The 22,409-nt window shown below is 40.6% G+C and overlaps 1 protein-coding gene and 1 long non-coding RNA gene across 2 annotated transcripts in view; one reads left to right on the forward strand and one right to left on the reverse strand.

The window, feature by feature from the left end:
• Positions 1-20,695, forward strand: part of LOC310686459 — a 61,654-nt gene extending 40,959 nt beyond the window's left edge. Inside the window, exons 2-3 of the long non-coding RNA XR_014515940.1 lie at positions 18,785-18,945; positions 20,651-20,695. This is a non-coding gene — a long non-coding RNA (uncharacterized lncRNA). The remainder of the gene's footprint in view (positions 1-18,784; positions 18,946-20,650) is intronic.
• The window catches only part of MTNR1A (melatonin receptor 1A), a 67,326-nt gene that overhangs the window by 4,756 nt on the left and 40,161 nt on the right, over positions 1-22,409 (reverse strand). The window lies entirely within an intron of this gene.

Genomic DNA, 22,409 nt, shown 5'->3' on the forward strand with positions numbered 1-22,409 from the left:
AATACCTTTGACCTTTCCTCACAAGATGTGTTTTCTATGCTGGTGTCTAAATCCACAATAGTAGGAAGAGGAAGAAAAATCACAGGGAAGTGAGGGGGGGGTGTCTCTTGGACAGGCAGCTCCCACCACTCTTCATCAACCAGCCAGTCTCTATCACACACCAAAATTCATCTCTAGCTGCAAGTAGCCATTCCTAACTAGTTGTGCATAGCTGTGCATAGCTAGTTATATCAGAATGCAATCTAAACCCGGGAGTAAGCTCCACTGAACATAATGGGCTTTACTTCTGAGTAAGCATGCAAAGGACTGCCCTCTTAGGTGTGCATCCAATGAAAAGCAATGCAATGCAGAGAGATGCCAGCAATTGCAAGGCCCCCAGTATCCACATTGCCAGCCAGTCTCTGGGCTCAGCTGGTTGCACACAGCTCTGCATGACTGGTCAGGGCACCAGCCTTCAAGTTCACCCTCTGAAATGGCACTCCAACCATGAAGAGAGAAGGAAACACCGTATGAACTCCACACCTACTCTAGGGAAGTTTTATTCCTTTTACAGTTGGTATCCTCTCCCTCAGGTGTGGAATGCCTATTTTAGAATCCAGGTTCTATATATAAACCTGACTTGTATCAAAAATTCCATGTGCATATTAAATTTTAATTATGTGACAGGGGCCTGTGGGATTGACTTCTGATTAACAAATTAAATCTGGTGCTGCAGGTGGCCTTGCAAGAGAATGTGAATGGCTTCAAACTCAAGCATTCAAGCACGTGTCTTCCAACATATCTCCCCATCTAAAAATAGGTCTTACATGTTACATTATTTAGCAATTTTCACAAGGCTCTATTTTTGTTGCTCAGCTGGGAGAGTTCTACAGCAGTCACGTTAGTGGGCAGCAGAGTGACTGCTTGGCAGAAGGTACAAGTGGAACTTGCCAGTCATGTAGGAAGGGACCCAGATAGCCTTGGGGCAGACTGCTCCAGACAAAAGCCTTCTAACAAGACTAGCTGCTAAAGCCTGACCATCAAGCTAAAAATGAGACCAGAAGGGCTGCTCGTGAGATACCCCAAGATTCAAGATCCCTAGAATCCTAAGAGTCCTCCCCACACACCCCACTGCACACACCCCAACCCAGCCCACCCTTATTCTGGTACACGTTGAAGATATTCGCTTCCTTCTCTTTTTGAAACGTTAGACTGGGATTGTGAACAGATTACAGGGAGTGCCGTTTGATAAAAGACCAGTCTTGAGCAAAGGATGATCCCCTTGAGTCCCCTTGAGTAAAAAGGGATTAGATGCTGCACAATCATGCAGGTGTTGGGTTTTAGAGACTTTGCTGAGGATTTATTTAGTGTGCTGTTGGGAGTAAATATTAGGGTTGGAAAGGAAGTTGATTATGCAAGTCTAATTATGGGAAAAGTTTATAAACATGAGTTAAATCAAAGCCACACGTCTGATCGTTTTCCTACAAAGACTCTTGTAATTTTGCAAAGTGTTGACCACCATTCTTCCTAGGGAAAAATATATTGCATCTTAAGTTGAATAAGGTCCAGAATATTAGGTTTGGAAGAAACTATGGGCTAAAATGCATTTTGAATTCTCTGGTGCCATGTGAAGGCTTCAGATGCCAGGAACTGCTGGCAATATATTACCACTCATTTCAATATCTTCAAGAATCACTGACGAACAGCACAATGTAATTGCAGTCTGGCAGATATTTGAAGTACTGTGTGCTGTGTAAACCTTAATCTGTTATGATATTCAAGATGAATAGTTTCTTGTCTTTCTCAGTTTATCTCAGCTAATCATTTTGGAAGTGTGTTGAGAATTTCACAGCTGTGTAGATTTTCATTTTTGTCACCAATATGGAGGCATCCAATGCTAAGAAGACAACATTGTGTTTGTTCTCAGTAAGGCTTAAAACATGTGATGTTCACACACACACACACACACACACACACCATCCTCATACCTATATTGCTCAGGAATTCTAAAAAAACCAAAGAAATCAGTGCAGTTTTGAAATAAGCAGCTTAAATAAGTGAAGTTGTGAAAGGTTCAGCCTGCCTTCTTACATCCAACCATAGAGGACAACCTGCTCCTTGTTGTCAAGATCCACCATGGAAAATGTGGTTATGATATCTTAAGGTATCCAAATGCAAGGCAAACAGACAACTTTCTAAAATGTGTGGTAGATAATACACACCAAACTTTAAGATCACAGTTAGGCTGAGTAAGAAGAGCACATTATTAATGCATTATTTTTCTGCCATTTGTCCACCAAAAACACTCCTTCAGGTGTTTCCCCACTCACAGCAAAAGTTTAAGATAGATAGTATATAGATGTTCTGCAATAGAAACGTTTACAAAGCATGGCATGCATTGGAATCCCTGGAAGAGTATGCACTTGCAATTCTGTTCTCGCCTACGTGCATTCAACAGTGCTTGTGAATAAATCTTGTGCACTACTAACTGTATTCACAGACGTTCTCCATGCCCAGCTTGGGAACTGGAAAAAGCTGAGAGCCTTCCTTTATTGCATAGGAACTTCTCCTATTTTGTGAATGCTTCTTTATAGGAATGCCTAAAGAACTCTCAATAGGTTTCTGTTTCAGAGTACAATTGTTCCAGTACTCAAGAGCAGTATATTTCCATTTCCCATTGGACAAATCTGATATTATTCTAAGTCAAGGTGCACAAGGTGTATTTCCTCACATTCATATTATTATCTTCAGCATTCCTCCCTCGCTCTCTTCCTCAGTGACAGTTTTAGTTTGTAACCCCTCAAGGGGTAAGGCCAGTGCTTGTTTGCATAACTGAATGATGCATTCTGTACATTTGATGATACTGCATAAATATTAAAAAAAAATCTTACAACTGTTGGAAGGGATCATTCAGTTTGCAGCTTAAGGGTTAATCTGGTTGTCAGTAAGCAAACTGGTCAAAAGGAGGGGGTGGAGGTGTTTCTTAGCAACCAGGGAGGTAGCATGATTCTTAGTGAGGTAGCTGTGATTGCTTGTGTAGGTGTCTGGGAGCTTTACTCTGAATATTTAGTTGATTCTAACCCAGTTCTCAACAAGGCCTGCCCCTAAAAGACTAAACCCCTCTGTTTCTTTCTCTTCAAGTCAAATACTGTTTTGTTTAGTTTGCTCTGTGAAATGTTGCCAGAATTCCTCTCTGGGGTCCATTTGCTTTAATTAAGTGATTCTGCTAACTGTATCATCATTCCTATTAAACACAACTCAAACAAAGCCATAATCCGCACACAATATAACAAGGCAATTCTCCATACAGTGGAGAGGAAAGACTTGAGAGATCAGGTAAGCACCAGAACAACCCACTTGAGTAAGCGTTGGAACTGCCAAGACAAAAACCACTACCACCATTCCTAGCCATGAAAAAATGGTTCCCATCAGCTAAATCATGGCATTAGTTTTGCCTCAGTGATGTTACTAGGCTATCCTAGACTCACTGCTTCTGTAACTTGGAGAAAAATAGGCTGCATTGCTCAGCAAGGAGAGATTTGCTTGCCAAGCACCCATCTTTCCAGCCCCTTACCAGGAATAGAATAGTCAATCACAGTTCTGCATCAGAATTTGACTAATTCTAGCCTGACACATTTTCATGTGGATTTTGTGGAGTACTACTATCATTATGCATGATAGTAGTCAACCGTGCCTGTGTGAATGCCTATATTAATTGTTCTTGTGATTGTTATTAATAACAACAATAGCTGCTAGCATGATCTATACACCTCTCTAGTTTCTTGTATTAGAAACTGCTGTCCGCAGTGCTCTGAAAATGCTTTCTATATATGGTGGTCAGTGGTAGGGAAAATTTGTCTTACCAGAAAACGTTGATGGAACTGGGTATGCATAGCCTGGATACGAGTTAACTGAAGGGACATGTGCAAGGGCTGTCACATCCAAGAGGGCAAAGATTTATTCTCTGCAACCATGAAAAGCAAGAGTAAATCTAAAGGGTTAAAGTTACAAGGGGGTGAATTCTGGCTAAACTTTAGGAGAAACTTAGTGATGATAAGTGCAGTATGGCAATGGAGTCAATGACTATAGAAGTCAACCCAACTCTGAGCTGGTGGTGGCCACAAAATACACTGTGCACCTTCTTCTGCTTTAGTTAAGGCTGTGTGCAGCAAACCATGAATTTCATTGCCCCTGCTTCAATAAGCAAAGCAGGATCAGTCAGTTTGTCTCTCAAAATAAATACAAGTAGAAAAATGCAAGGGGGAGAATGCCTTTGAACATAAACCGAAGGGCTATATATAGACAGCTAAAGATAGTTTCATTTTAAATATTCAGTAGGAACACAGTTGTTCTCCCTCTGAACCTTTGCTTTAAGTTCACCGTCCTTTTTTTAGATACACATGTAGAGTCTACAGACCTGCTTTATTATTTAAGAAGATCTAACAAAGCAGAAAAACAACAAGGAAATTCTCCACTTAAGGAGCTAAAAATAGAAAGAACGCACCAACAGGAAAAAAATATGGGATAATTAACTCTGTGTATAAATTGAAGACAATCTAGGTCTGAACTTTTTGCGTAATTGAAATCTGTAAGTAATTGTGACATGTGGGACAATAGTTCCAAAGTTCCACCTGCTGCTATTGGCTGGCAATGCATTTTGTTATGTTTTGTTTGAAATATACATCATTTGAACATAACTCATCACACCATCTAAGCCCAAGGGCAGTGTGGCCAGGTTCAACTTGCTGCCTAAAGGCTGCATTCATCTCTCTAAGCTGTTTAAAATTAGTTATAAATGTAGGAGCTGCTTCTCTATTAAAAACAACAACAACTGCACAATAGATATTCTAAAGTGGTTCAAACCTCTCTCTGCACAGAGAAAGAGATAGTCACAGGCCTCCCTCTCTGCCACTGTCACAACTGAAGCAATGCTCCCTCGATGTGCACGAGTTGGATACACACTGAGAAGAATTGTGCATACCAATGTATGAGCATACAGTTCCTCTGTGTGACAACAGACCCTGACTGGGCCAGGGTCAAGTGGAGGAACTCTATATGCACATATAACTCCTCATGTATATTAAATGTGCAGGTATTATGAAAGCATAGCATCAGAACACAGCTGAGGACTGGGCTAAACACATGTCCACACAGCCACATGGCCCTCTCCACAGGTCCTTTCTATGCATGGAAGAGGTTGTGTGAACTCCCATGCTGTTGCTGTGCTAGTTGAGATGTGGGTGCTTCGCATGTGCACCAGTACATTCCTCACAAGCTAAACATGTGAACTGACTCAGTTGAAAGGTTTGGTATGTGAGGTGATAACAAAAGTTGTGTCTATGCTGTTTGCTTCTGCTTTTTTCATTCATCATTAGTTATATTCCAAATTTCCACATGTTATTTTAACTTCCAAAAGTTTCCCTTCTTGCCTCCGCCAACCAAAGATGCTGCCTCCCTTTAATAATAAATAATTAAATAAACCAAAATAGAATAAAAAATAGCAATGCACATACAGAGTATGAAAATAGCTGAAATACAACAAAGAAACAGTCACCGAGAAAATAATGATACCACATTCAGGGTGATGAACTGAGCAGTGGGTATGATTCCTCAAACAGTTCTTTTCTAGATTTTCTGAAATTTATTTTCCCTTTGTGGTGTGTTAAATAGGGCCTGTTAGTGAGCTGCCAATTATAGGAGTTCTTGTATCCATCCCTTAATGTCTGGTGTGCTTCTGTGAGATTTACAGTATTGCTGTCAGCTTAGCTCTATCGAACCAACTCCCCATTATGGCTTGCTTTGTTTAATAGCTCATTTGCACATACAAGACACCTGATAATGGATATGAATCAGTGAACTAGCTGGTGTTCTACGGGGTGATGTGCCTACAATCGAGCAAGAACAGCTCACTGACAGAAGAACATTTTAAAATGGGATAGCAAAATGTCAGAGAGGTTCATAAACAAGGAGGCAAGTAAAATACATCTCAGAGACATTATATCCACAACATGTCACTTACAATCTCATTTTTAATTTTCCTGAGGCTGTAATCACACATATCTAGGGGGAAGCCCTGTTGAATTCAATGAAACTTACTTCTGAGTAGACAAACCCTAGAGAGGAGGGGACTTAGATGGCTGTGGGGGGTGGGGTGAGGACTTTCAGCATCAGCAACTCATTCATGGGGAAAGGCCTACCATGGATGAGCCGCTGTGCTCATTAAACCTGACAGTCAAGTGTGCTAATAAAAGAGTTAACTCCAGATTTGAATGGTGTGATTCACTGTTGGCCTGTTCTCTGGCACATAGCTATGGAGGTTGTCATGACAAGCAGGAGCATTTTAAAATATACCACTGCATTTATAGCTAATTTCAAGGACACAGGATGTGGTTGTTTTTTCTCCAGGCCCTTTTTGTGGCATCCATCAAGGCCACTGGACTCCACAAACATACATATACACCCTCCAATTTCCTTCAGCACAGAATCCGTTGCTGGGGGTTTTCTCTTTTGGAGCCCTAGTGCTCTCAAGTTTCTCTTCAAACAACACAGGTCATAAGATATCAAATGGAAAATGACTGGATACGATAATGCTCCCTGCGAATTTCACCTCAGTGAGTGCATTATTCTGACATTTAGCCACTTTAAATGTGCTGGAGGTAACCCAAGGGCACATAATAACAACAATGTGGCATCAAATATTATTTGATAAATGCATTTCTTGTCGGCATCTATCTGATATGATGGTAACGGGGAAAAGATTTATGGACAGCTAGTCTCCTAGGTACTTTTATTTTTCTTCAGTTCAACAAACACTCTTTGACTCCTCCACAGTAATTGCCTCAGGGCTGCAAGAATATTTTATCTTTAAACAGCTTTATAACAGCAGAGGGGCAATGAGATTCTTCCTGGATAAAGATTCAGGAAAAGGAAACCATCCAGAATTATATCACTCATTTCTCCAGCAGCAGGTTGAATGGGCTTCTAGGTTAGGAAGACAGTCTCCTCCATGTAAATCAGGGTTGTGGAATCTGTGGCACTTCATATGTTGCTGGGCAACAACTCCCATCATCTCTGGTCCTTGGCCATGTTGACTTGGGCTGATGAAAGCCCAAGTCAACAAGGAGGGCCATGCATTTCCCAGCCCTGATGTAAGTGGACAATGTTTTTTTCATATATCTCTGTGCAAAACACCAGCTTCTTAACAGTGCACATGTTAGGCCACCATATGGACACTTAGTATGCCACCACTGAATTTGTAAGGCTATACACACCATGTACCACATAGAGTCTTAAAGATTATGTGGTGGCGCCTTTCTCTTGGGTATTGTTGGCCAAGGGGTGTTAAAGAAGGACAGAACATTTTTTATGTATGCGACAACAGCGGCAAGAATACTCATCGCAAAGTACTGGAAGACACAAGAATTACCCACCTTGGAAGAATGGCAGATGAAGGTGATAGACTATATGGGCTTGGCAGAGATGATGAGCAGAATCCGAAACCAGGGAAGAGAAACAGCGGAAGAAGATTGGAAAAAATTTAAGGACTATTTAAAGAAATATTGCAAAATCAATGAATGTTAAAATGACGCTGGATTTGAAAATATATGGTTATAAGCGGTAATGGATATGTTAAAGAGAAATAGTAAGATTGAAATTAAGTCAAAAACAAGTAAGGATTTGCTGAACAATTAATTAGAAATTGGAATACAGAAAGGGGAGGTATGAGGAAGTCGAGAAAGTAAGATACAAGAAATTAAGGGTCGAAATTATATGTGTTTTTATGTTTTTATGTTTGTTTTGTTTATTGTATAGTTTTGTTTTCTTTTTGTTGTGATAAAAAAAACTTTTGAAACCTTCAATAAAAATTTATTTAAAAAAAAAAGATTATGTGGTGGCATAGAAAAAATTGCCTCAGCTGCATATGGAGTCACCACAATGGAGTCTCATCATCACGTGATAATAGTTGTGGAGCACTTTAATGTAGATTCAATACAGTTGCCATAATATGCAGTGGTTCTCTGCTTTTTAAAATTATTTTAATGATAATTCACCATGTCTTTGCTATTTGATAGTTTGTTGCTTTTAAAGACCATGGAGAATGTTGCAGCAGCTTATTCTAGTCATCTATTTCCATTTGGAAGACCAAAGCAATTTGTTTGAGGCGGGAACTTTTAATGCTCTTTTTATGCTGGTTCTCCTTTGTTTGCATTGTTGATAAATATGTTTGTTACCAGTGAAAATTTAATACTTATTTCAATGAGCAATCCCTAAGGATATGCAAATCTAAAACAGGTTCCACATAGTAGTTGGCAGCATTTCCAGGAACAATGCATGAAGGCCAGTCCATTCAATAGGTCTTAGGAGCAGGAACTGGACTGGTTCTATGACTGTGACATAAAAAATAAAACCTAAAAGATATAAAGTTGCTGCTTTTGCAGGCTGTGCTGCCAAGAACTGCAACAGGTTTGGGTTATAGTGATTGCAATGTTTGGTTTCGGTTTTTTTTATGCTATTGAGCTCAACATTTGTTGTTGTAAAAATTGGATTCAGATATTAAATCAACTCAATTCAGCTAGCTGATTCAGAATAAGGGCTCAAAATTACCAGCTTTTTCTTCACAAAAGTTTAGGCTATAGAGAACCTAAACAGGTTAAGCAGAGGATAGAAAAAGCACTTAGATGTGTAGAGTTGGATAATTGCAAGTATTGGTCTCTGGAAAGGACAAATCACATGGCTCTCAAAGCTTCATCTAGGATGCCCAAGTGTCCTACTTTACAGAGGATAGTTCACTATGTGAAGAGCTGTCAGCTTTCGGTCCTCAATTTGAGGAGCTATCAAGGTCAGTTTGAAGATGAAAACCTTAAGAAGGGTGAACAAGGTACAGTCGTATCTTGGTTTTCGAACAGCCTAGTTATCAAACATTTTGGTTCCTGAATGATCGAAACCTGGAAATGACTGTTCCGGTTTTTGAACGTTCTTTTGGAAGCCAAATGTCCAACAGGGCTTCCACGGCTTCCAACATTGAATTATGCCAATATGATTTAGATACACATTTTCATAGACTCATAGAATTGTAGATTTGGAAGGGACCACAAAGATCACCTAATATTTCACCCAACATGTGGCTCAAACTCCCAACCCTGAGATTAAAAGTCTCTTGCTTTACCGACTGAGCTAGCCCTCAGCTTCCATACTGTCCTCCTTTTTTTTGGTCATACTTAAGTGACAAGCCTAGCTTAGACTGAAAACATTTAAGGAAAAAGCCACTGGTGAATACTCATGTTGCAGGTATTTGTTTGCTTATATACATTTTAGGCTGATTCTCCACCTGGAGACCTTCAAAGTGAAACGCAAGATAAAAACAGATGAAGTCTAAAATCTGAACAAAGCAAAATAGGTGTAAAATATAGCAAAGAATCAGGAAAACAGCTTCCAACAACAAATACAACACTAAGGCAGAGCAGCAACAAATCATTCAAAACCAAAGGTTTTAAAGAGCATTAGAAGGCCCATAGCATGGAGTTCACAAAGAAAGGAGGTTCCACAACCTAGATGCTACTGCCAAGAAAGTGCTGTCCTGTGTCACTGTCAACCACATCTCTGATGGAAGCGAAACATTAAAGGTCACAGCTGAAGATCTTTACAAGGAGGCTCATATGGGTGAAGAAGGAAGGGATGTTGCTCGGTGGTAGGTGTCAGGTTCAGCCCCTGACATCTCCACGTAGGGCTGGGAAAAGACTCTGGTCTGAAATCTCAGCACACTGCTGCAAGTCACTGTCAACAGTGCTGAGCTAGATGAACCAATGGGCTGCTTTGATATTAGGCATCATCCAACGTAAGTGAGCCCTTTTAGGGAGTTTGCTCTATGGACCTGGCTAAGGTTAGCACTGAGAAGATCACCGTACACTGTGCATCAGAGATATTGGAGCTGTAATATGAGAAATAAAACCGTTCACATTTTGGGTGGGAACAGAATGTAAATGAGCATCCGGAAGAAGAGGAAGAAGAAGAAGAAGAAGAAGAAGAAGAAGAAGAAGAAGAAGAAGAAGAAGAAGAAGAAGAAGAAGAAGAAGAAGAAGAAGAGAAGTAGTAGTAGTAGTAGTAGTAGTAGTAGTAGTTTGGATTTGATATCCTGCCTTTCACTCCCTTTAAGGAGTTTCAAAGTGGCTAACATTCTCCTTTCCCTTCCTCCCCCACAACAAACACTCTGTGAGGTGAGTGGGGCTGAGAGACTTCAGAGAAGTGTGACTAGCCCAAGGTCACCCAGCAGCTGCATGTGGAGGAGCGGAGACGCGAACCCGGTTCACCAGATTACGAGTCCACCGCTCTTAACCACTACACCACACTGGCTCTTAAGAATCAGAATTAATGGTGGTGTGTGAGAGAAATAACAGACTTCACATGGTACAGGCTACCCCCTGCCCAGGTGTATATTAAGGAGGGAATACCATAGTGATTTGTTGGCTTTTTCCGCTCTGGACATGAAACCATTGCATGAATCACTATCTCAACTTCTCAAAACAATATGCAAGGTTTCCTTTTAAAAACAGGCTAAACAATACATGGCAGAGATTCGCTCCAATATAACATTAAGGCATAAGCAGCTGTTAAGGCATACTGAAGTGACAAAAATATTCTTTAACTGAATGGGACAGAGGCTCTCATACAATCCACTTCCTTTTGCATTGCTTGTTAGAACAAACTGGCTAATTGCAGTCATCTTCCAAATTGCAAGTATGTGTGTGGGTGTGGAGAGGAGTATTACACCAAGAAACAATTTGCACTGTTTTTCCAGAAAATAAAAAACACACACATCTTAATTAACCACGAACCAAACCACATGAACAAAGAAGGCAAAAATGTTTATAAAATATTATGTGATGTAATAAGTAATAATTTAAGAAACTAGACATATATACTAATCCAAAATATCAATATACAATAAATAACACTGATGAGCTCAACATTACAGTGTAGTGCATATATATGAGAAAGTGAGACTGTTATAAGTCCTGAGCATGTTTTATCTCAAACCCTTCAGAGGGTTTTTTGTTTTTCTTCCCACTTTTGACATCTAATCCAAATGGTAGATAGACCAACAACACTCAAGTGACTTTATTGACTGTACCTCACCAGCAGACAGTTTTCCCTGTGGTGGGAAATGGGACATGGAACTCCTGCTTTCTGAAAGCTGCCAAATACTATGCATACTAGACACTCGCTGGAATATTATGCTTTAGAGAAATATCTGCCAACTCTCTCCTTTTGTTTCCTGAGGTGGATGGACCTTGATTACTGAGCTTTCCTTTATTATTAATATTGCTGCTCTTATTTGCACTTAGGGTGGAGTTGTATTGAATATGTTACTAGAATATGTTTTGTTTAAGGTGTTTAAGCATGCAATTAATTTTATGTAAGTTGTTTTGTGTTTCTCTGATACTAGAAAACCAACTCAGACTTCATTACAAATGAAATATAGACTTCATTAGTAATGAAACACATATATGAATTATATGTGTTTAAGTTTGCATGTGTAGTTTTCAAGATTTATTTATGCATGTGATAAGATCTATATGATATAGATTGCTATTCTGGGATATCAAACCATGTCACAGCAGCAGCAGCAGCAACAACAACCATCACCACCACCACCAGCAGTTGGGAATGTTTGAGGCACTATATGTCATTCATAGGTTACTGTGATTCTTTACAGAACTACACAGTCTGCCAATACGGGGAAAAATGATGCTACTGACCAGTTATCCCATCAAGAAGGAAAGGTGAACCAGGAGCAAGAATCTCATCTCTTTAAGCTCAGCACAATACTTGGAGTATTAAGTGCACACACATACCAAGGGTTTAAGTGCTGCAGCTGTTACACATTGTGAAAGGTCAAAGAGGCAATGTCATTTCTTTGGGAAATGTTGTCAGAGATTAGGCAAGTGGGATGATGTAGGTGCAACAAAAAAGTTGATGGAGTAAAACAGATTTTCAAAGTTTGCAAGAAGTAGCTGATGCCTCGGCTGTTGCTTTCTGTGCTCTCCATTGCCTTCCCAGTATTATCCCTCTGACATTTGTTGCTAGTGCTTCTTCCAATGTCTTCTGCACAGAAAAAATAATGTCAGACACTTTGCTTTTCTGTCCCTGGTTTGCTTCCAGCCACATACTGGTTACACTAAATTATGTTTGACAGTTCTTGCACTTGGGCTTTTGCTCCTTATCAGCATAATTGCAATTGCTCCATTGGCAATGGAAATAGGCAGCTTTGATTTGGCACTGTACCCTTGCAACAGAAAACGGGGCGCAGTGCAAGAAGCTTCTTTAAAAGGAATGATGCCCTTCAGGGTTATAAGACAGAATTAAAGGACACAAAGGCAGACCCCTACTGCAGTTATTGCCTGTATGCATGTTTTTAATAGTCCTGCTATTACTGTAAAAGTAATGTACAGTGTGCTGCATCTATAATCACAAAATCGTACCAAGAGGAATAGAAACGCAGGCTGTTGTGAAGCTTATATCACTGTTAAAACATTTATTCTTCCTTTTTCTTCTCACACATAATCAAATCGTGAATTTCTTAGCTCTGGCAGGGGATGAGAAAACTTGCAATTTTGTATATTTTCCTGATTCCCTTTTTAATCTGTTCGCTTTCAATACCAAAGCAGTCAGGCTGAACTCTGATCCTCTCATTAAAACAGAATGTCTGGAAGCAAACTGAATTAAAATGATACCATTTTGTTCCAGTATATCATTCATCTTCTTGAGGGCTATTTGAAATGTATTTATGGACAGTAGCTCTGGGTTATTTTCTCCTCGCCAACTTTTTAAACTCAAAATACAGAGAAAACTATATCCCTTTTAGTTCAGTTGCAGTGAAGCTGGAACTGTTATCATTTTAAAGTGGCAAAACATCCCTGCATAGTTGCAGAGCTGCAATAAATGGTACAGCTACCAATACGATGAATAAATAATTATAGAAATCAGTGATATGCCCATTCCATAGGTTTGTCTAGCCACATAGAATCCTCATGGATATCAGGGATGAAACCAGTGGGGCAGGCAGCATGGGCATCTGTGAACAGCCCCTGTGCAGGTGTGCCAAGTGGTGGGGGCTGAGGGGTTTTCAGCCCCCACCCCATTTTTACCTCCTCCCTGCCAATGTCGCGTAGGGAGGAGGAGGCAGAGCGTGGACCCCGGCAAGGCCCACTTTGCCTCCCTGACGATGCTGCACTAGGTGGGGGCGGGACGTGTCACATGACACGTAACATGATGCATCACGTGATGTGCACCCACAATGTGTGGGGCAAGTCGGCACCCTTGCCCCGTCTAGTTCCTTTGTTGGGCCTTGGAGGAAGTCAGGGAGTAGTCTACTAGCATAGAATATATCTTCCTGTGCGAAAAATATGGGAGGAGAAAAGGTGTAATAAGTCAACTTCCTTGTGTGGGCTAGTCATTTGATGACTAGAACTCCACTGGCTACCACACAGTAATGGTCAACAGAAGCCATTATGTTCTTCTTATGAAGATAGAAGATGCAGAGTATTAACACAAATGGATATGAGGTGGGGAATTTTACAAATGTGTATAGGCAAAGCATATCATGGAAATCAGAAGCTAGTTATTGTTGCTTTTACATGGCATCTCTCTGGCTATTACGTTTATCAGAATCGCCATGTCCAAGCTGGACATGGAAACTGACACAAGATGTTCACATCAGAGGAAAGATTAATACCAACAAATGGAGTGGTATGTCTGTGGCGCTAACACACAGGACAGCTGGTCATCGATCCCATGCGAAACAAAATGATGGAACAGACCATGAGAGCTGAGAATTCCCTGGGAAAAAGCAGAATACAGATTGTATCATACTTTACAATCTCCTTCAAGGATGTTACTTGCATTTAAAAATTTGCATGTCCGCTGTCACACTTATGCACGTCTGCTTCAGACAAGTATGTAGCATGTCTCCGATTCCTAGCACTCATATGAATGGCAAAATAGATACAAGTGCACTCCTTGTGCATGCTGTCGTACATGTGGTCTGTATATAGATGTCCTATATGTGAGTGACACCCATAGTTTACAGACATGTGAAAGGACTATCCAGATCATGTGACCCTCCCAGATTCTGAAATGTAGACTGGACATGCCATACCTGGGCCCAGTCAATGTGTGATTGGCAGCAATCTGAGGGGGCCTACATGAGCACAGATGTGCATATGTAGGTCTCTCTACATGTCAACATAAATCCTGATCAATCAATATGATTGTCTCTGTTGAGGGAGCCCTACATATATTTCTGTAGTCCCGTTCAGGCTGATGCCAATCACAGATTGTCTGAAAGGCACAGCTGGTCTGCCTATCTCATATATTCTTGATGCCACTTTCTTGCATTTGATGCTCACAGGTATAAAACTGAACAAGGCTAAAGTAGAGCGCATTGCAACAATGTTAAAATGCAGGGTAAGTTGCAGTAAATAATGCAGGAAAGAGAGTGAAAGAATGGGAGAATTTGACAGGATTGCCATTTTTCTTATAACATCTACTTCAACCCATAAATGTTATTTGTTCTAGATATTCCAACAAAAGTGAGAACTTATCAGTTGATTTTCATGTGCTTCGCTCCTTAAAACTTGCTTAAAATTCAGATTTGGTTTGATACTTTTAGGTCAGTTTGTTATGAAGATAATACAAATCTTGAGCTAGCAGCTATAAGCACAGTCTCATAGAATCATAGAATCATAGAGTTGGAAGAGACCACAAGGGCCATCGAGTCCAACCCCCTGCCAAGCAGGAAACAATAATACCACAAACCATTAGTGTGCTTCTAACTATTTATATTAATTCCTTTTCCACAATGATCCAACTTGCAGAAGATGTGAATTCCAACACAGGGTAGCAACCACTCAGGATAGCAGAGGCGCCAGCTTCTCCAGAGGATTGAGGAAGCACAATGCGACATAGTGCAAAGTCTGAGTGTCATGTGCATGATGCCGCAAGGAGCCAGGGGCAGAGCTGGACAGCCTCTGAAAACTGAGGGGGCCCAAAACTCTCAAAAAATGCATTGGGGGAGGCTGGAACTGCCTTGTCCCCTAGGAGTTGGAATCTATGCAGGATAGAGTCAGACAACTGGCAGTCACATTGCTGTAAAGGGGTAGAAAAACAGGGCTTAATCCTGAGGCGAAAGGCCAGAGGCACGTTCCTCCACATAAGGACCACACAGTAAGCTTTGAGACACCATGTGGCTCCCAGGCAGCTAACCATTCTGTTCATGACACTCAGTGGATGAAAACAGATACTTTCCCCTTCTGTCTGCAAGCTAACACAGATAAAAGTGCTCTAAAGATCTCCATGTGGTGGCTATAGTACAGTAGCTAACTAGCAGTGGGGTCTTTCATGTATTAAACCCCTGTGGATGACCCAGTTCTACAAAGATCTCACTCTGAAGTAGTTGCAAATGCAGCAGAGGAGGGAAGTAATCACATGAATAAAAGAGCTTTTGGACAACTGAATACAGAGATGGTGATACAACCTAGAATAACTTGTTTTTAGGGCTGATTAGTACTGTAATTCAAAATCATTGACTTTCTTTCCCTTTTGGTATGCTGGACAAATGCAATCCTATACATGTCTACTCAGCCCAAAAGGAACATAGGGTGCAACTTTACACTGAGTTGGACTTTTGCTCCAACCAGTTCAGAATTGTCTATGCTACAAGTAGCCAATGTGGTAGCCTCCAGATGCTGGACTACAGCACCCATAATGCATGACATTGATCATGCTGTAGTGTATGAAAACCCCACAATATAATCCACTGTTGTTACCCAGCCTCTTGGTGGGGTGGTGCGTGTGCATTTTTTTGGGGGGGGGGAGGGATGCAGTTAAGCTGTGAAAAGTGCACACACAGCCATCTGAAATACCACATCTGGTTTTGCATCGAGAACTAAAATCAGTTGATGAAAGACCTACGGTAACATATCTGGTTTACAGCTGCAAGTTCTTTGCATGGTTTAGGACTGGCTTTGGGGAAAGCAGGGGTCTTGTGACTAACAGCTGCGTGGCAGGCAGAAATTGAACCTCAAGCTTGCCTAGTATGTAAATACTATTATGTTGAAAGCTTAACCAGTTGGCATTCTGTCTGTCAGACATCTTATTATTTATGTGGGGCCACTGATTTATTTTTGGACCCTCCATCCCACCTGCAATTTTTTTTAGCTACAAAGCATCAGCAAATTGGTTTCCTCTTTCATAAGTGCACTGGAGGGCTGAATCCATCTGTAGTGCACTGGGTCCAAAAAAATCCCACCAGTAGTGTGGGAGAATGTAATTTTAATGATCATTGCAAATGCTGTTTGGTACTGGTTTGTTTGTTTTGATGACCAAATAGTTTAAAACAATCAGATTCTATTCTGCAGCAGCGAGTTAAAATGTTGAAGTCACATTTGGAGAAATTAATTTGCACATCTGAGGGTAGAATTTGCATGGGAAATGTGTGAAACTCCGAATTGCTTTGGAAAAGGTTCTTTCCACAACCAACCACTGCTACTGTTAGGAATAGATACAATGACTACTGCTAGGAATAGATGCAGTTACTTCAGCAGTCATTAATTCAATGAACAACTTTCTCCTAAACAGATTCTGACTGCTTCATAAAGTTTTAATTTACATCTGTAATATTTTTTTTTTAATCCTAAACAGCTTTGAGCCAGGAGTTAAAAGCCAAGGCAGACTGTTCTTCAGACTTATTTCTTCATGCAATAAATTACACACAATATTTACATACCTGCCAAGACATGCATTTGAAGTGAGACTAATAGCTGGCATGCTCTCAAAATTTAACACAGTACTGACACACTTTTTAAACAACCCCCTCCTGAATGGAAAATAGCTTTGTATTGAGATTTCAGCATAACCTTTCTTCTAAAGCATAGCTCAACAGGTTCATCCATTTAATAACACTCACTCTATGCATGACAACCCCCGCCCCCCACAAAAATAAAATAAAAGAGAGCTTCTCTAGAGACTGTCTAGATTCTCTGGATTCCCTGGAGACAATGTTTAGGGCACAGGGCTGCAGATGGATTAATAATGTCCCACATACACCATTCATAAGCAGAAGTGGGATTTTTTTGTCTCAAATGAAAACTAAACTTCCTCAATACGGAGGATCCAACAGCCTATAGTGAGGGAATCTCTCACCCAACATGGGGCTCAAACTCATGAGATTAAGAGTCTCATACTCTACTAACTGAAAGAAGAAGAAAAAGATGCTCCAGGGGATTGGAGGAACCCTCCAAAATAATATTGGAAGTGGCCCAGGGATGTGGGGGGCTCTGGCTGTGACTGACTTCTGAAAAGTCAATTTTGGCTCATTTTTCTAGTGCATAAGCACCCCACAAAGAAATAGGTCTTTACATTTGGTATGGATTTGAATATATGGTACATAAATTATCTGGGCAATAAAAAATGAGACTGCTTTGAATAAATTAACTTCCAGTGAAACTGATGAATATATCAACCACCTAATTACAGGAACACATTTCCAGTTGTAGCAATACAAATAAAACATAATCATCTTAGCCATAGGAACAAATTAAAGTCTGCACAGTAGGGAAGGAGTTTGAACACAGTCATTTCAAAGCTAGCACTGCCATGCTGACTGGTGCATGAAAAAGTATATATCATAATTTGGCTAACTGCAGTTTTTAATTGCTACAAGCAATAATGTGGCTAAATTAGGTTGTTGGATATGTTCCACAGGTATGAAGTCAAGGAACAGGTGCCAAAATTTGGAAGAGATAGAGATGTTCTTCTAGTCAGCCCAAAGTTTGGTAAACTGCTATTTGAAAGCAACAATATAACTTAAATCAAATTATCCATTGTTACCCAGACCTATCCAGATTTACTCTTAAGCCCCATTGAGTTCAATGGGCTTCAGTTCCAAGCAAGTCTATTTAAAATTGCAGTCTAAGTGGCTTCACTTATCTTTTTCCAAGTGTTTTTTGGAGTTCAATTATTATTACAATTGTGTATTAAATTCTATACCACCCTTCATACAAAGATCACAGGGCAGTTTATACAATATCTTAGGCTGTCTTAGATTTAGCCACATCAGGGCTTACCAGTTGCCATAGTAATGATCTGAAGTGTGGCATTGATATCTCATGCTTTCCCCCAAGAAGCTCAGCATGGCATAAATCACTCTCCACGCCACTCTGCAATGGTCATCTAAAGTATGGTGGGCAGAGGTACATGAGAGGATTTTTTCAATTGTGGTATTAAAGTCTCTTTAATTATGGCTTTCAAAGAAAATTATTGGGTTGAACTTGAAGGTTGTTTCAGTTAAGTTGTTGGCTACTTTAACTCATCCTCACTTGTCAGCTGCATTCTTTTTATTTATTTTTTATTGTTATTAGCAATAATTATAGTCAACTGGCAAAAGACAAGGTATAAAGATATAGATATATAGATATATAACACAGAGCTTCAAAGCCATTGAAGGTTACGTCTACGATCCTTCTTCCAAATAAGCAATAACCTACTCCTTTAATAGCTTGGGTTCATGACCGAAAAGGGGAAGGAAGGGGGGGGAGGAAAGATGGCTAGGCTATAAAACTATTAGTTGAATGGTTACAAGTATTCTCTTTAATGATGTAAACCTGGTGTTAGTGGGACAGGAAGGAATATGTCCCACTAACACAAGGAATGAAATGAGAGTAATAGACCGCTCTACCTTTTCTCTGCTGAGAAAATAAAACAGAACCCAGAAGTGACAAAATGTTCTTCTCTGTCTTATTCCCCACAGGCAGAAGCTATAACAAAAAGTGCTAATGAAAAAGAACCAAAACAAATAATTAAGATGGGCTCAGGTGGACAACTGGTACCCAATTCATCTGGACCAACACATTCTCTCAATGATGGCTAGTGAGCCTTGGAGAAACTCAGTACAGGAAGAATCAACATCAGGTAGGAGAGTCGCAGGATTGTGTTACCATGCTATGCAACAAGTTTTGATAGGACAAGGTTTGTATGATATGTTTATTCCTTCTCTCTAGCAAGATAATCCTTTGAATGTATCAGCTGTTCAATAGTGGAACAGACTGTCTCCGAAGATGGCGGTCTCACCTTTGCAGAAGTTAAGCAGTGGTCAGATGATCATCTGCCAGATTTACTGTAGTTGTATCTGGGACTGTAAGTCCTGCTCTGAGCAGGAGGCTGAACCAGGTGACTCCAAGGACTCTTCCAACTCTATTATTATATGAATCAATGCACTAGAAACTGTTCAGGATAGAGCTCAATAGCTGTCCTGCCTCTACATGCAATGACCAAAGGAATTTGTTGGCATTCTATGAGCTTTGACACTAATGCCACAGGATAGTTTTCTAATAATATACAAGGTTAAGAACTTTGCTTCAGGATGAGAAAAGAAATCATGCAGCAGCGGCAGCGGGACGCCCAATTAGCTAAAGTGGTACCTCAGGTTAAGAACGGTTTCAGGTTAAGAACGGACCTCCAGAACAAAATAAGTTCTTAACCCGAGGTACCACTGTATATCAAAACTGGAGGTGGTAAATAGAGAGCCAGAAGCAAATTGTACATGCAATAAGGTAAGAAACACCAGGGTCAAGATAACAGTTGACAGGATTTTAAGAAATCCATCCTATTGATCCTCCTTGACTATACAAGCTGGAATAGATGATCCCAGACAGGCTTTTGTTGTTATTTAAATCAGTGTTGGGGAACCCCCAGTTCATGGACCTGCCAGATTCCTTCAAGTAGTCCATAAGGCTATTTCTAGCAAATTCCACCCGTCCACCAATCATAACTGATCATTTTTATCATTCCAACACTTTCCACACTTCCTTAGGTTTTTATGTATTTTATGGGCATTTAACATATTTTACATACAATTCTCCTTAAGACTAAGGGAGCAGTCCATATAAAACACATAAAATGTAAGTAAAATACATAAAATTACATAGAATACCTTAGAATAGGAAAAATTATCCCACCTGCTTTTGCCTTGCCTCTTGTCTCTGGCCCCACCCATCATCAGAATGTGACCTTGGAAGATTTGCCAGGCTAAAAGAGGTTCCCTACTCCTGATTTAAATCAAAGATGCTTGCGGTTTTCAGACTGAATTTGAGACTAATTGGTAAACAACATATTAAACTGTGATTTATTTATTTATTTATTTAAAAAATCTTCCATAGCTGAAAGCAACTACCATCTCTTGAAAGGCTACAGAAATTGAAAAGCACAAAGAATCTCACAGACAGTCGGCTGTTTGTCAAAAAGCTCAGGCGGTATTTTTGGATTGAGTGAGAAGCAGAATATCATACTGCAAGTGTTCTTGAGATGTTGGCAGATACAAAGATAGACAGTAGCTGAATGGATAGGAAACTACATATTTTTTTTTCATTGCCTTCATATATCCACATTCATTCTAGACCATTTATTTCCTTGCCTGTTAGACACTAGAGACTTGATGCTTGATACATTGATACTTGTCTTTAGAATAAATCTGAAGGCTGGGATGAATTTGGGGTGAATATAATGGCTACTTAGGTCAAAGTCCTACTGGCTCCTTATAGTAAGGGAGGGCTGTGGTATTCCTCTGGGTAGTTCTTAGCATAACATCAAAGGATCTAATGGGGGTCTCTTTTTGCAGGCAAGAAGATACGGGTTCCCTGAATGCAGTCTATCAGCTTTGCATCCACCTCCCGCTGTAATCTGCCTTCGTCCAGCTACACCAGCAAAGCAGTTCAGGAGTAGAAACCAGGCAGACTTGCAGAAATGTGATATATTATTATAGAAGAAATAAGAAGTTATAATGAAAAGTACACAACTCCTTTTTAAAGAACTGTGTTGGATTAGCTAGGTCATAGTGGGCTAATTGGATTTGGAAGCTACTTCTGGGTGCTGTTAAAATGGGTTTTCAATCTGTGATGTGGCCTCAGCAATTTTGTACAAAGGCTATTTCTCAGCTCTCTCGCTCTCTCTCTCTCTCTCTCTCTCTCTCTCTCTCTCTCTCTCTCTCTCTCTCTCTCTCTCTCTCTCTCTCTCTGTGTGTGTGTGTGTGTGTGTCTGCTGGAACAGTATAACGTTTCTGATGTATTTTTGGTAGGTGCTGCTTATATAATTGATCATCTTAATTAACTAATGTTGTTATCCAAAAATGATATGAAAAACATTAAACTAGTGAGAATGTGCAATAGGCAGTGTGTGGAACTCCCAAAAAGGGCGGCAGCAGGGGGGGACATATAATATTTTCAGATAAATGGCCTTCACGTAATAGGGCTTTGCTGAAATCTTAGAAACTAGAGGACATTTAGAACTACAGATAGCTACAAGCCAATCTTTCATCAGAAGCAGGTCCCTTTAAGTCAAATAAGACTTATCCATGGTTAAGTGTACATAGGATTGCATCCTTATAGCATCATCCTATGGATGTGTATTCAGAACTAAGGCCCATGAAGTTGCGTCACAGTGCAATCCTAGTTAAGCATAGCCAGACATTGGTTCTTAGTGGGTCCCATGGATCATACTCCAGGGGTACCAGCTATAGGGAGCAGAAGTGGCCTCAGCCCTCTCAATATTTTGAGGCAGGGGTCTAAGCCCCCCCCCAATATTGAGGGGCCACCATCCTTCCCCCTGGGTGAGTGCCATCATGCTGGGTGGGAGGCTCGGAGGGTGATTTTCTCCCCCTGCTGCAATCACCTGAGTGCCAGCCCACCAGGAGGAAGGCTTGGGGGCGATTTTCACCCTCTGTACCCCCCGCTGCGATCGCCAGAGTATCCTGGCAGGCACCAGCACGTCCCGGCAGGTGCGGCCTGATGGAGGGTGGGGCATTGTGCATGTGATGTCATGCACATGCAACAGCCCCCCCTGCCACTGTTGGGCCCAACTCCGCAGACCTGTCATACTCCCAGGTTCACAGGCTATATTGGTATTTGAAGAAGTGTGCATGCACACAAAAGCTTATGCCAAGAACAAACTTAGTTGATCTCTAAGGTGCTACTGAACAATTTTTTTATTTATATATATATTTCGACTGTGTCAGACCAACACCTACCTGAATCTAGGATATATTGGTGATTATTGAGACTACAATTCTATGCACACTGACCTGGAAGTAAATCCCATTGAACCCAACAAGACTTACTTCTGAATAAACATACCGATAGGTAGGATTGCACTGCACTTTCCTTTTGTTTTTTACTCATTTAGTCGTGTCTGACTCTTCGTGACCCCATGGACCAGAGCACGCCATCAATCCTGTTTTCCACTGCCTCCTGCAGTTTGGTCAAACTCATGCTGGTAGCTTCAAGAACACTATCCAACCATCTCGTCCTCTGTCGTCCCCTTCTTCTTGTGCCCTCCATCTTTCCCAACATCAGGGTCATTTCCAAGGAGTCTTCTCTTCTCAT

This window comes from Podarcis liolepis, assembly GCF_965112155.1.
Source record: "Podarcis liolepis genome assembly, chromosome: 9".
NCBI classification, from domain to species: Eukaryota; Metazoa; Chordata; class Lepidosauria; order Squamata; family Lacertidae; genus Podarcis; species Podarcis liolepis.